Source organism: Panthera uncia (genome assembly GCF_023721935.1).
Source record: "Panthera uncia isolate 11264 chromosome B3 unlocalized genomic scaffold, Puncia_PCG_1.0 HiC_scaffold_1, whole genome shotgun sequence".
NCBI lineage: Eukaryota > Metazoa > Chordata > Mammalia > Carnivora > Felidae > Panthera > Panthera uncia.
In genome coordinates this window covers 57,582,147-57,593,706 of record NW_026057582.1, presented here as the reverse complement: position 1 = coordinate 57,593,706, position 11,560 = coordinate 57,582,147, and positions in this window count along the sequence as shown.

Below are 11,560 nucleotides of genomic sequence, written 5' to 3'. Positions count from 1 at the left end.
GAGAGAGTTATATCAAGAAGTTAGGGATGTTCACAGCTTTAGATGACACACAAAGTAAAAGTAAACCATATAATTTGTTAATGAACTTGCTTTTCCTTTTCCTTTGCTTTAATTGGGATAATGTATGTACAGGATTTAAAAAATCAAATAGCACATAAAAGCATTTGATAAAAAGCAACAATTTTCCTTCCTGCCCAGATCCATTTCTCAAAAGCAACCTATCTTTAACTCTGTTTTTTTTTTAGCTGTAAAACGTCTAAATATAAGTTTGATTAGTATGCTTGTTCCTCTGTATTTTGATTTACCCACTTTAGATCGTGACTGTTGTGGTAGGCAGAATTCTAAATTGGCTCCAAAGATTCTTTCTCCATGGCAGGCATGCCCTGGATAGTCCCTTTTTCTTGAGAGTTTGTGAGTCCTGTGAATATTATGGGATGTCACTCTAATGATTAGATTATTAATCTGTTGACTTTTAGTTAATGCAAAGATTATCCTGGGTGGACCTGACCTATTCAGATGAACCCTTAAAAAAGGGACCAGGCCTTTCCAAAAAAATAAAAAAATTCCCCTACCAGACTTGAAGAAGAAAGCTGTCATATTTTGAGAGAAGAGAGAGCCATCTGGCTAGGACCTAGGAGTGGAGAACAGTCCCTGGCTTACAGCAGCAAGAAATCGAAGACTTCAGTCACACTGCAAGATTATGAATTCTGCCAACAATTAGTGAGTTTGGAAAAGGGCTCTATGCCTCAGATGTGATTGTAGCCCTGGCTGACACCTTGAGTTCAGCTTAGTGAGATCCAGGGCAGAGGAGCCAGCTGACCTGTGCCCAGACTCCTGATCCACAGAAAACAGTGAGATAATAATTTTGTGTGGTTTTAAACTGATAAATTTGTAAGGCGTTGTCATGCAGAAATAGAAAACTAATATAGCTTTAACTCCAAATGAAAAGACATAATTTATTTACTTTCTCTCTTCTTCTTCATTTCCCTTCTCATTCTTTAAGTGTTATAATAACTTTAGTTCTTCAAATGGTTTATTTTGTTTAATTTTTTCACTGCTATTTCTTATTCTTTTAAATTTTAGTTAGACATTTGATTCCTTTTAATGTGAAAGAAGGATATTAACATTTGTACTTAAAAAATTTTTTTTAATGTTTATTTATTTTTGAGAGAGAAGAGACAGAGAGATAGAGTGAGAGCAGGGGAGGAGAAGAGAGAGGGAGACAGAATTCAAAGAGACTCCAGACTCTGAGCTGTCAGCACAGAGCCCAGCGTGGGGCTCAAATTCACAAACTGCGAGATCATGACCTGGGCTGAAGTCGGATGCTTAACTGTTTGAGCCACCCAGGCATCCCATTTGTACTCTTTTTTTACTCCTGATTTCTACCTTTCACCTAGAGTGAGACATGGTGAAGCCTGCTGGTAGGAGAAAGCTGATTTCAGTCTGGCACATCTAAGGACATGCAGCTGCGCAGTGATGGAAATACTGTGTAATAAAAACACAGTGCACCTGCTCAGAGTGAATTATTACTAATATATAAGGAGTGTGAGTTAATTGAAACAGGGTATATGCTGTTGCCAATTGATAAAACTCTTCTGGGTTTCTCAGGGATGCTCTGCCCTGCCTATTGAAACCATCCCTTGACATGCCCAGGGAAGACAAGTAAAAGCTGCTAGGGAAAGGCTAAGGGAAATTAAGTTTAGTGTAGGAACTCTGCCTAGGAGGCTAAAGGATAATTTAAGTTTATCTGATATCGAGAGATTTAGTGAGATATAATTTAATGCTGGGAAGGTAAACAACAGTTTCATCTAATTGGGAACCCCCAGCATCATTGGGTTTCCTGATACTCTTCAATCTGCTTGAATCCTTTGCTGTTGAGGAAGATGTATTTTATGGAGATCTTTGGAAGTGTGGTAATAATGTCTTGCAACACTACCTTCTATGCGTTTCAGGTTATTACCATTAAGAGTCTCTTCTATAACCAAAATTGTGTTCTGGGTTTAGTTTAGATTGATTAGAAAAGTTTAAAAATGATAAACAGTATTTTCAGTGTTATGAACCTGTCACTGTATTTGAGTTGCAAGTAGAAGAAACCACTTATAGTCACCTTAAGCAAAAGAGATTTTTTGGTTGGGAAGGATCTCAGAGAGTCCCTGGGACTGATGGAAAGTGTGGAGAACCAGGCTCAGAAATGTGGTGCTATAACTAAAGTAAATGTGTGGGAAATTGAAGAACTAGGATAGGGAATCTGGAAGACCCCACTCTGAGGCCATTGGAGGGTCAGTAGAGGAAGTATCTCATCTCTCCGAGAGACTCTTTAGGGACTTTGAATTTCACCAATGGTTGAGGGCAGGGCTCCTTGATTACAGTTCCACCAAGACTGCACCCTGTGAAAAAGTATTTTCCAAAGGAAGTGGAGGAATTGTTGGCAAGGATACCTATGGATGCTGGGCAGTGGAAAAAAAAATTCTGAGGATCACATGGTGTCTAGAAATTGCAAGCCTGTAGGGAATCTGGGCCCTTTTCAGGGCTGCAAAAGGCTAAACTGAAAAGATGTGGGGGAGAGCATAGATATCATCAAACATTAAGCTAGACTAAGAAAAGCAATGTCCTCATTCACTAAGCTAGCAGTGTTTCTGCTTGCCTGCAAAGTTTCTCCACCTTGTCCAATCAACTTTTAATATTTTAATTAATATTAAAATATTATTTCTCTTTACTTGTGCCTACATAATAAGTCTTGTCTATGTTCTTTTCTATACCCAATTAAATGAAGTATTGCACATATTCCATTTATTCCCGATTGCTCTCTGACAAGAAACCATGCCTCTATTGTTTTCGTTGTATTGTTCCTCCTAGCGTTCTTCCACAGCTGTTTTAGGGGTTGCAGAAACTGATACTTGGATTGCAAAGTCCCCCTCTTGAAGTTACAAAATGTACATGAAATCACTTTCTGAATTTTTAAGAGCTTGTTTTTTTCAGACCACTTCTTCACTGGGACAATTAAAGCTGAGATTTGGTAATTATCTTGATACTTCAATAGGAAAATCCTCTTGCCTCAATTACATAAAAGTGGCATAAGTTTCTTTGGAAGGAAGGTAGATGCTGAAGAGGGCAGCATCCTTTCAGAGACTGTGAACATCCAGTTGGGATGTGGTTGTGTCGTAAGCCTGAGAAATGGTTACCATGAAGATAATGTGATTGACTTTTCTATCATCAGTTAAAAAAACAATTATGTACTTGACTGCAACTTGAGGAAAGAAAATATTCTCAAATTAGATTTTTATTCCCATTTAAAAATGGAAAGCTTTCCTAATTGCTCAAGAAAAATGAAACCTGTATGCTTCTTCTGGGCACATATAAGCCTAGATGTGGAAGACTTAGTTTTATCTAACTGTGCGTATTTAAAAATCAGTAAAAACTTAGTAAAGCTATATCTGATTAGATTTTAATGTTCTAGGTTTTTCATCTTTATAATTAAGTGTCTTTATATAAAGTGTAGAAATTTGTTTCAATGATTTTAGGGAAAAGAAAAAGTTCTTTTGGGGATGGGACAAGAGAATCTATTCCTTCTTTAGCAGGTTTCTTTCACATTTGTGCCTTTTTCCCTTTTGAGCCATTTTCTTCTTTTTTTTTAGAGAAAATTGAAGTTCATCTTTTAAAAAAATGTTTATTTATTTTGAGAGGGAGAGAGTGAGCAGGGGTTGGGGCAGAGAGAGAGAGAGAGGGAGAGAGAAAATCTCAATGAGGCTCACGCTCAGTGCTGAGCCTGAGGCTGGGTTCAAACTCACGAACTGAGATATCACAACCTGAACTGTTGTCAAGAGTTGGATGCTCAACCAACTGAACCACCTAGGCACGCTGATCCTTAATTTTCCTTTCTGTCTCTTTTTCCACAGCCATCAACTCTTGCCTCATAAATATCTCTGTAAACCATTCCATTCTCTCCTTTCCCACGGCCCAATTTCACACTTGCATCATCTATTTTGGAGACAACCACAACAGTTTTTACTCTCAACTTCTTCCATCTCAATTCACCTTTCCTATTGCCACCAGAGTTATTGTCCTAAAATGCAAAACTCTCTTGCTTAAAACCCTTTTGCAATTCTGTTTCAACTGTGGATTAAAACCCGAATTTAGGGTAATAAGGTCCTCTGTGATATATCTCCTGCACAGTGTTCTTTCTTACCAACCACTCCTATCCACACGTGTCCCAGGAACACTGAATTGTAGTTTCCTGAATGTTTCCTACTCTTCAAAATCTCTGGGTGTTTTCCTGTTCCTTCTGCTGTAATGTTCCCCATTGTTCCCCTGGCATACTCTTATTGAGGCAGACCTCTGTGATGCCTTCTCTGACACTCCCAGCAGAATGAGTCATCTTTTATTGTATTGCCTTCACAAATACCATACTACTCCCTCTATTGTGTTACTTTTCCATGTTTTTTTAATTTAGAACTGACTCTACCATTTTATAATTACTTGTTTACCCCTCTCTTTTCTTATTTGCCTTTAAGTTTCTTAATGTAGAGTCTTCATCCCAGAAGCTAGCTCAGGACTGTCATGAATTAGGTAAGAATAACTATAGAATTTTCTGTAATCGAGCTATAATTGCCAGATGTAATTCTATTAGTTTCAGGCATATCACATAATGATTCAATGTATGTATATATTGCAAAATGATCACCACAATCATTCTAGTTAACATCCTCACAACACAGTTACAAAGATTTTTATTGTGATGAAAACTTATAAGATTTAGCTTCTTAGCAACTCTCAAATACACAATAAAGTATTTTTAACTATTGTCACCATGCTGTACATTTGCGGTATTTATTTATTTTATAACTGGAAGTTTGTACCATTTGACTTCCTTCACACATTCCTTTCCCTCCCTCTACCTCTAGCAACCACCAGTCTGTTCTCTGTATCTGTGAGCTCACTTTTTTGGTTTTAGATTCTGAATATAAGTGACATCATATGGTATTTGTCTTTCTCTCTGACTTAGTTAACATAATGCCTCAACTTCTAATTCATGTTGTTACAAATGGCAAGTTTTCCTTCTTTTTTATGACTTAATAATATTCCACTCTGTGTATATAGATCATGTTTTCTTTTTTTTTTTCTTTTTTTCTTTTTTATTTTTTTTTGGCATTTTTAAAAAACATTTTTTGGTATATTTTAGTTATGTGAATGTTGTTAACTTTGTTGGAAGGGTAATGGTCTCTCTCTTTTTTTTTTTTTTCAATATATGAAATTTATTGTCAAATTGGTTTCCATACAACACCCAGTGCTCATCCCAAAAGGTGCCCTCCCCAATACCCATCAAAAAATTTATTTTTGAGAGAGAAAGAGAGCGAGAGCGAGAGCGAGAGAGCGAGCAGGGAAGGGGAATAGAGAGAGGGAGATGCAGAATCCGAAGCAGGCTCCAGCCCAGTAGGCTCTGAGCTGTCAGGAGAGAGCCCCACGTGGGGCTTGAACCCCTGAACTGCAAGATCATGACCTTAGCTGAAGTCAGATGCTTAACCAACTGAGCCACCTGGGTACCCCTAGATCATGTTTTCTTTATTCATTCAACCCTCTGTGGATACTTAGGCTGCTTCCATGTTTTGGCTATTGTAAATAATGCCACAGTGAACAATGAGGGTGCAGACAACCTTTGAATTAATGTTTTCATTCTCTTCAGACAAATACCCATAAGTGGAATTGCAGGATCATATGATACTTCTGTTTTAAATTTTTGAAGAAACTTCATACTGTTTTCCATAGTGACTGTACCAATTTCCCAACAAATTCCCACCAGCAGTGCACAAGGATTCCCTTTTTTTCTACATCTTCACCAATACTTGTTATCTCTTGTCTTTTGGATACTAGCCATTCTAATAGGTGTGAGGTGATATTCATTTTAGTTTTGATTTGCATTTCCTTGATGATTAGTGATGTTAAGCATCTTTTCATGTACCTGTTGGCATCTGTATATCTATAATGGAAAAATGTCTATTCAGATCCTCTGCCCAATTTTCAGTTGGGTTTGTTTGTTTTTTTGCTATTGAGTTGTATGAGTTTTTGATATATTCTGGATAGTAACTCCCTTAAAAATTTTTTTAAATGTTTATTTATTTTTGAGGGAGAGAGAGAGAGACAGAGCGAGTGAGCGAGAGAGTGCACAGGGGAGGGGTATAGAGAGATGGAGACACAGACTCTGAAGCAGGATCCAGGCTCCAAGCTGTCAGCACAGAGCCCGATGCAGGGCTCTAATTCTTGAACCTTGAGATCATGACCTGAGCCAAAGTCAGATGGTTAACGAACTGAGCCACCCAGGTGACCCTCTGGATATTAACTCCTTATCAAACATGTGACTTGCAAATATTTCCTCCCACTTGGTATCTTGACTTTTGATTTAATTGATGGGTTCCTTTGCTGTGCAGAAGCTTTTTAGTTTGATGTAGTCTCACTTGCTTACTTTTGCTTTTGCTTTGGGTGTCAAATAAAAAAAAAAATCATTGCCAAGACCAGTGTCAAGGAGCTTACCAACTGCATATATTTTCTTCTATGACTTTTATGATTTCAGGTTTTACATTGAAGTCTTTAATACATTTTGAGTTACTTTTTGTGTATGGTTTGAGAAAGTGGTCCAGTTTCGTTCTTTTGCATTTGGCTGTCCAATTTTCCCAATACCATTTATTAAAGAGACTTCTTTTTCCATTGTGTATTCTTGGCTTTTATCATAAATTAATTGACCATATATACATGGGTTTATTTCTGGACTCTCTGTTCTGTTCTGTTGATCTATGTGTCTATTTTTGTGCCAATACCATAATATTTTGATTACTATGGCTTTGAAATGTGATTTGAAATCAGTGACTATAATGCCTTCAGCATTGTTCTTTCTCAAGGTTGCTTTGGCTGTTTGGGATCTTTTATGGTTTTTTTACAGATTTTAAGATTGTTCTAGATCTGTGAAAAATGCCATTGGAATTTTGATAAGGATTGCATTTAATCTGTAGATTGCTTTGGGTAGTATGGACATTTTGATAATATCAATTTTCCAATTCATGAGCACAGAATACCTTTTCATTTGTTTGTGTCTTCGATTTTTTTCCTTAATGTTATATAGTTTTTCAGTGTAGAAGTCTTTTATCTCCTTGGTTAAATTTATTTCTAGATATTTTATTCTTCTTGATACAATCATAAATGGGATTTTTTCCCTCATTTTTTCCTTCTGATAATTTGTTACTAGTGGTATAGAAATGCAACAGATTTTTTGTATATTAATGTAGTATTCAAAACTACCAAATTGGGGCACCTGGGTGGCGCAGTCGGTTAAGAGTCCGACTCTTAGTTTTGGTTCAGGTCATGATCTCATGGTGTGTGAGTTCGAGCCCCACATCAGGCTCCATGCTGACAGCACAGAGCCTGCTTGGGATTCTCTTTTTCTCCCTCTCTCTCTGCCCCTCCCCCACTCACTCTCTCTGTCTCTCTCTAAAAAATAAATAAAACTTAAAAAAACTTTACCGAATTCATTTATTAGTTTGAACAGTTTTTTGGTGTAATCTTTAGGGTTTTCTATATATAATATCATGTCCTCTGCAAATGCAAGTGACAGTTTTACTTCTTCCTTTCTGATTTGGATGCCTTTTATTTCTTTTTCTTGCCTAATTGCTCTGGTTAGGACTTTCAGTACTGTGTTGAATAAAAGTGGTGTTAATTCTTAAATGTTAGGTAGAATCTTCCAGTAAACTCATCTGGTCTTTGACTTTTCTTTGTTGGGAGTTTTTAATTACCAATTCAGTCTTCTTACTCATTATTTGTCTGTTCACATTTTCTGTTTCTTCATGATTCAGTTTTGTGGATTGTGTTTCTAGGGATTTATTAATTTGTTCTAGGTTTGTTAAATTTCTTAGAGTACAATTGTTCATAGTATTCTCTTACAATCCTTTTTAGTTCTGTGGCATCTGTGGTAATGTTCCTCTTTCCTTTATGATTTTAATCATTTGAGTCTTCTCTCTTTTTCTTAGTTAATCTACCTAATGGTCTGTCAATTTTGTTGATTATTTTTAAAAACCATCTCTTTTGTTGATTTTTTTATTTGTTTTTCTATTATTTTTTTTATCTATGCTCTAAACTTTATTTTATTCTTCCTTCTGCTAATTTTGTGTTTAGTATGTTCTTCTTTTTCTAGTTTCTTTTTTTAAAGATTATTTATTTGTTTATTTATTTTGTTATTTATTTGTTCTATTAGTGCAGAGCCTGAAGTGGGGCTTGAACTCACAAACTTCATAAACTGTGAGATTATGACCTGAGCTGAAATCAAGAGTTGGATGCTCAGCTGACTAAGCCATCTAGTGCCCCTTCTTTTTCTAGTTTCTTGAGGTGTTAAACTAGGTTGTTGATTTGAGCTATTTTTCAATGCATGCATTTACATTTATAAACTTTACTCTTAACACTGCTTTCACTGCATCTCATGTTTTGCTTTTTCATTTGTGTAAAGGAATTTTTAATTTTCTTGTAATTTCTTATTTGACCCTTTGTTGTTTAAGAATGTTTAAGAATTTCCATATTTGTGGATTCTCCAGTTTTTCTTGAGATACTGGTTTCTAGTTTAATTATGATTAGAAGGATACTTGTATGATTTCAATATTCTTGAATTTGTTAAGACTTGTTCTGTGGCCTACTGTGGTCTGTCCTGGGGAAGGATTTGTGTTCACTTGAGAAGAATGTGTATTCTGCTGCTGTTGGATGGAATGTCCTGTATGTGTCCTAGATCCATCTCGTCCAACATGTAGTTTAAGTCCAATGTTTCCTTATTGATTTTCTGTCTGATTGTTCTATACATTATTGAAAGTGGGGTAATTAAGTCTCCCGTTATCATATTGCTATGTATTCTTCTTTCAATCTAGCTTTACTTTACACATTTAGGAGCTCTGAAGTTTGGTGCATAAATATTTAGAATGTTCTATCTTCTTGGTCAACTTTAGTGTAGTGTCGTTCTTGATCTTTTGTAATAGCTTTTGATTTAATGTCTATTTTGGCTGATGTTAGTATAGCCACTCCTGCTTTCTTTTGATTGCCATTTGCATGGGATATTTTTTTAATCCTTTCACTTTCAGCTTATGTTGTCCTTATATCTAAAATGAGTCTCCTGTAATCAGTATCTAATTGGATCCTTTAAAAAAATCGATTCAGGGGCCCCTGGGTGGCTCAGTCGGTTGAGCGCTGACTTCAGCTCAGGTCACGATCTCGCAGTCTGTGAGTTCGAGCCCCGCATCGGGCCCCTGTGCTGACAGCTCAGAGCCCGGAGCCTGTTTCAGATTCTGTGTCTCCCTCTCTCTGACCCTCCCCCATTCATGCTCTGTCTCTCTCTGTCTCAAAAAAAAAATAAACGTTAAAAAAAATTTTTTTTAAAAACCGATTCAGCCAATTTATGTCATTTGATGGGAATTTAATCCACTTACAGGATAAGGAAAATTTTACTGATAAGGAAAAATTTACCATTGCTACTTTTGTTAATTGTTTTCTGTATATCTTGTACCTATTTTTTCTCTTCCTTCCTGTCTTCCTGTGTTTTATTGACTTTGGTAGTGGTGTGATTTGATTCCTTTCTCATTTCCTTTTGTGTATATTTTATAGATTTTTTTTGTGGTCACTATTCCAATGATATAAAACATCTTAAAGTTATGACTTCTATTTTAAACTGCTAACTTCAGTTGCTTACCAACAACCTTTAATGGTCCACCCCCCCTTTTATGTTATTGCCACAAATTACATCATTATATATTATATACTCATTGACATAGTTTATGGTTTAAAAAAATGTTTTCATCCGGGGCGCCTGGGTGGCTCAGTCAGTTGAGCGTCCAACTTCACCTCAGGTCATGATCTCACAGCTCGTGGGTTCAAGCCCCATGTTGGGCTTTGTGCTGACAGCTTGGAGCCTGGAGCCTGCTTTGGATTCTGTGCCTCTCTTTCTCTGCCCCTAACCCACTTGCATTCTGTCTCTGTGTCTCTCAAAAATAAATAAACATTAAAAAATTAAAAAAAATTTTCTCATCCTTTAAATTCTATGCTCAAAAATGACAATATGTCAGGCTTCTGTATTAGTACACATATTTACCTTTACTGGAAAATCTTGTATTTTCATATGGCTGTGTGTTGCTGTCTACTGTCCTTATGTTTCAACTTGAATAGCTCCCTTTAGCATTTCTTCATCAAGCAGGTTTGTTTGTAATGAATTCCCTAAGCTTTTGTTTATCTAGGAATATCTTAATATCTTCTTTCTTTAAAACTGACATGTGTTTGACATATAATATTATATTAGTTTCAGGTGTACAGCATCATGATCCAATATTTGTATATATTGGGAAATGATTACCACAATAAATTTAGTTAATCCACCTTCCTTTTTAAAGGACAGTTTTGCAGGATATAATATTTTGATTGACAGCTTTTTTTCTTCCAGCACTTTGAATATCATTCTCCTGCCTTCTATCCTGCTTATATTCTACTGAGGAATCTGCTGGTAATCTTATGGAAACTCTCCTGCATATGATGAATTGATTTTTTCTTGCATCTTACAAGATTCTTTCTTTGTCTTTTATTTTAGACAATTTGATTATAATATGTCTTTGTGTGCTTCTTTTTGTATTTATTCTAGTTACAGTTTTTTGGGATTTAAAAATTTGTATGTCCACTTCTTTCCTCAGAATTGGGAAAATTTGGGTCATTATTTTTTCACATACACTATTTCTCTTTCTTTCTTTTTTCTCTTTCAGAGATTTCCATAATATATATATATTTATCTGCCTGTTAGTGTTCTATAAGTTTGTAAGGCTCTCTTCCCCCACCTCCTCCTTTTTTTAAGGCTCTCTTCACTTTTGTTTTCATTCTTTATTCTTTTTGTTTCTTGGAATTGATTTGAAATGGTTTCTTTGTTGTCTCTGATTCTTTCATCTGATCAAGTATGCTGTTGAAGTCCTCTAATGAAATTTTCAGTTCACTTATTGTATTTTTCAGCTCTAGAATTTGTGTTTGGTTCTTTTTTTAATAGTTTGTTTCTTTGTTTATATTCTTATTTTGTTCATGCATTATTTTCTTGATTTTTTTTTAGTTGTATGTGTTCTTTTTTAGTTGATTGAACATCTTTTTTGATATTTAAAATTCTGTCAGGCAACTCTTGATCTGCATTTCTTTAGGATTGGTTTCTGGCATATTATTTTGTACCTTTGATTGGGCTATGATTTTCTGTTTCTTTGTAGGCCTTGTAATTTCTTACTAGATTTGGGCATTTGAAAAAACAACCACCTCTCTCAGTCTTTATACGCTGGCTTTGTGCAGGGGAAGGCCTTTGCCAATCATCCTGGTTAGATGTTTTAGGATGTTTGAAACTTTTTCTGATCTCTTCCTCTCCCTGGCATATTCCTGTGGAACTGTAGCTTGAATATTTTCAGCAGCTTCTGAACTCTGGCCTCTCCTTTCAGCACTCATAGTTAGCTAAGACAGACACCAAAACAGAAGCCTTTATACAAGACAGAATTTTGGATGTATAGTCTACTTCTTATTTCTATGC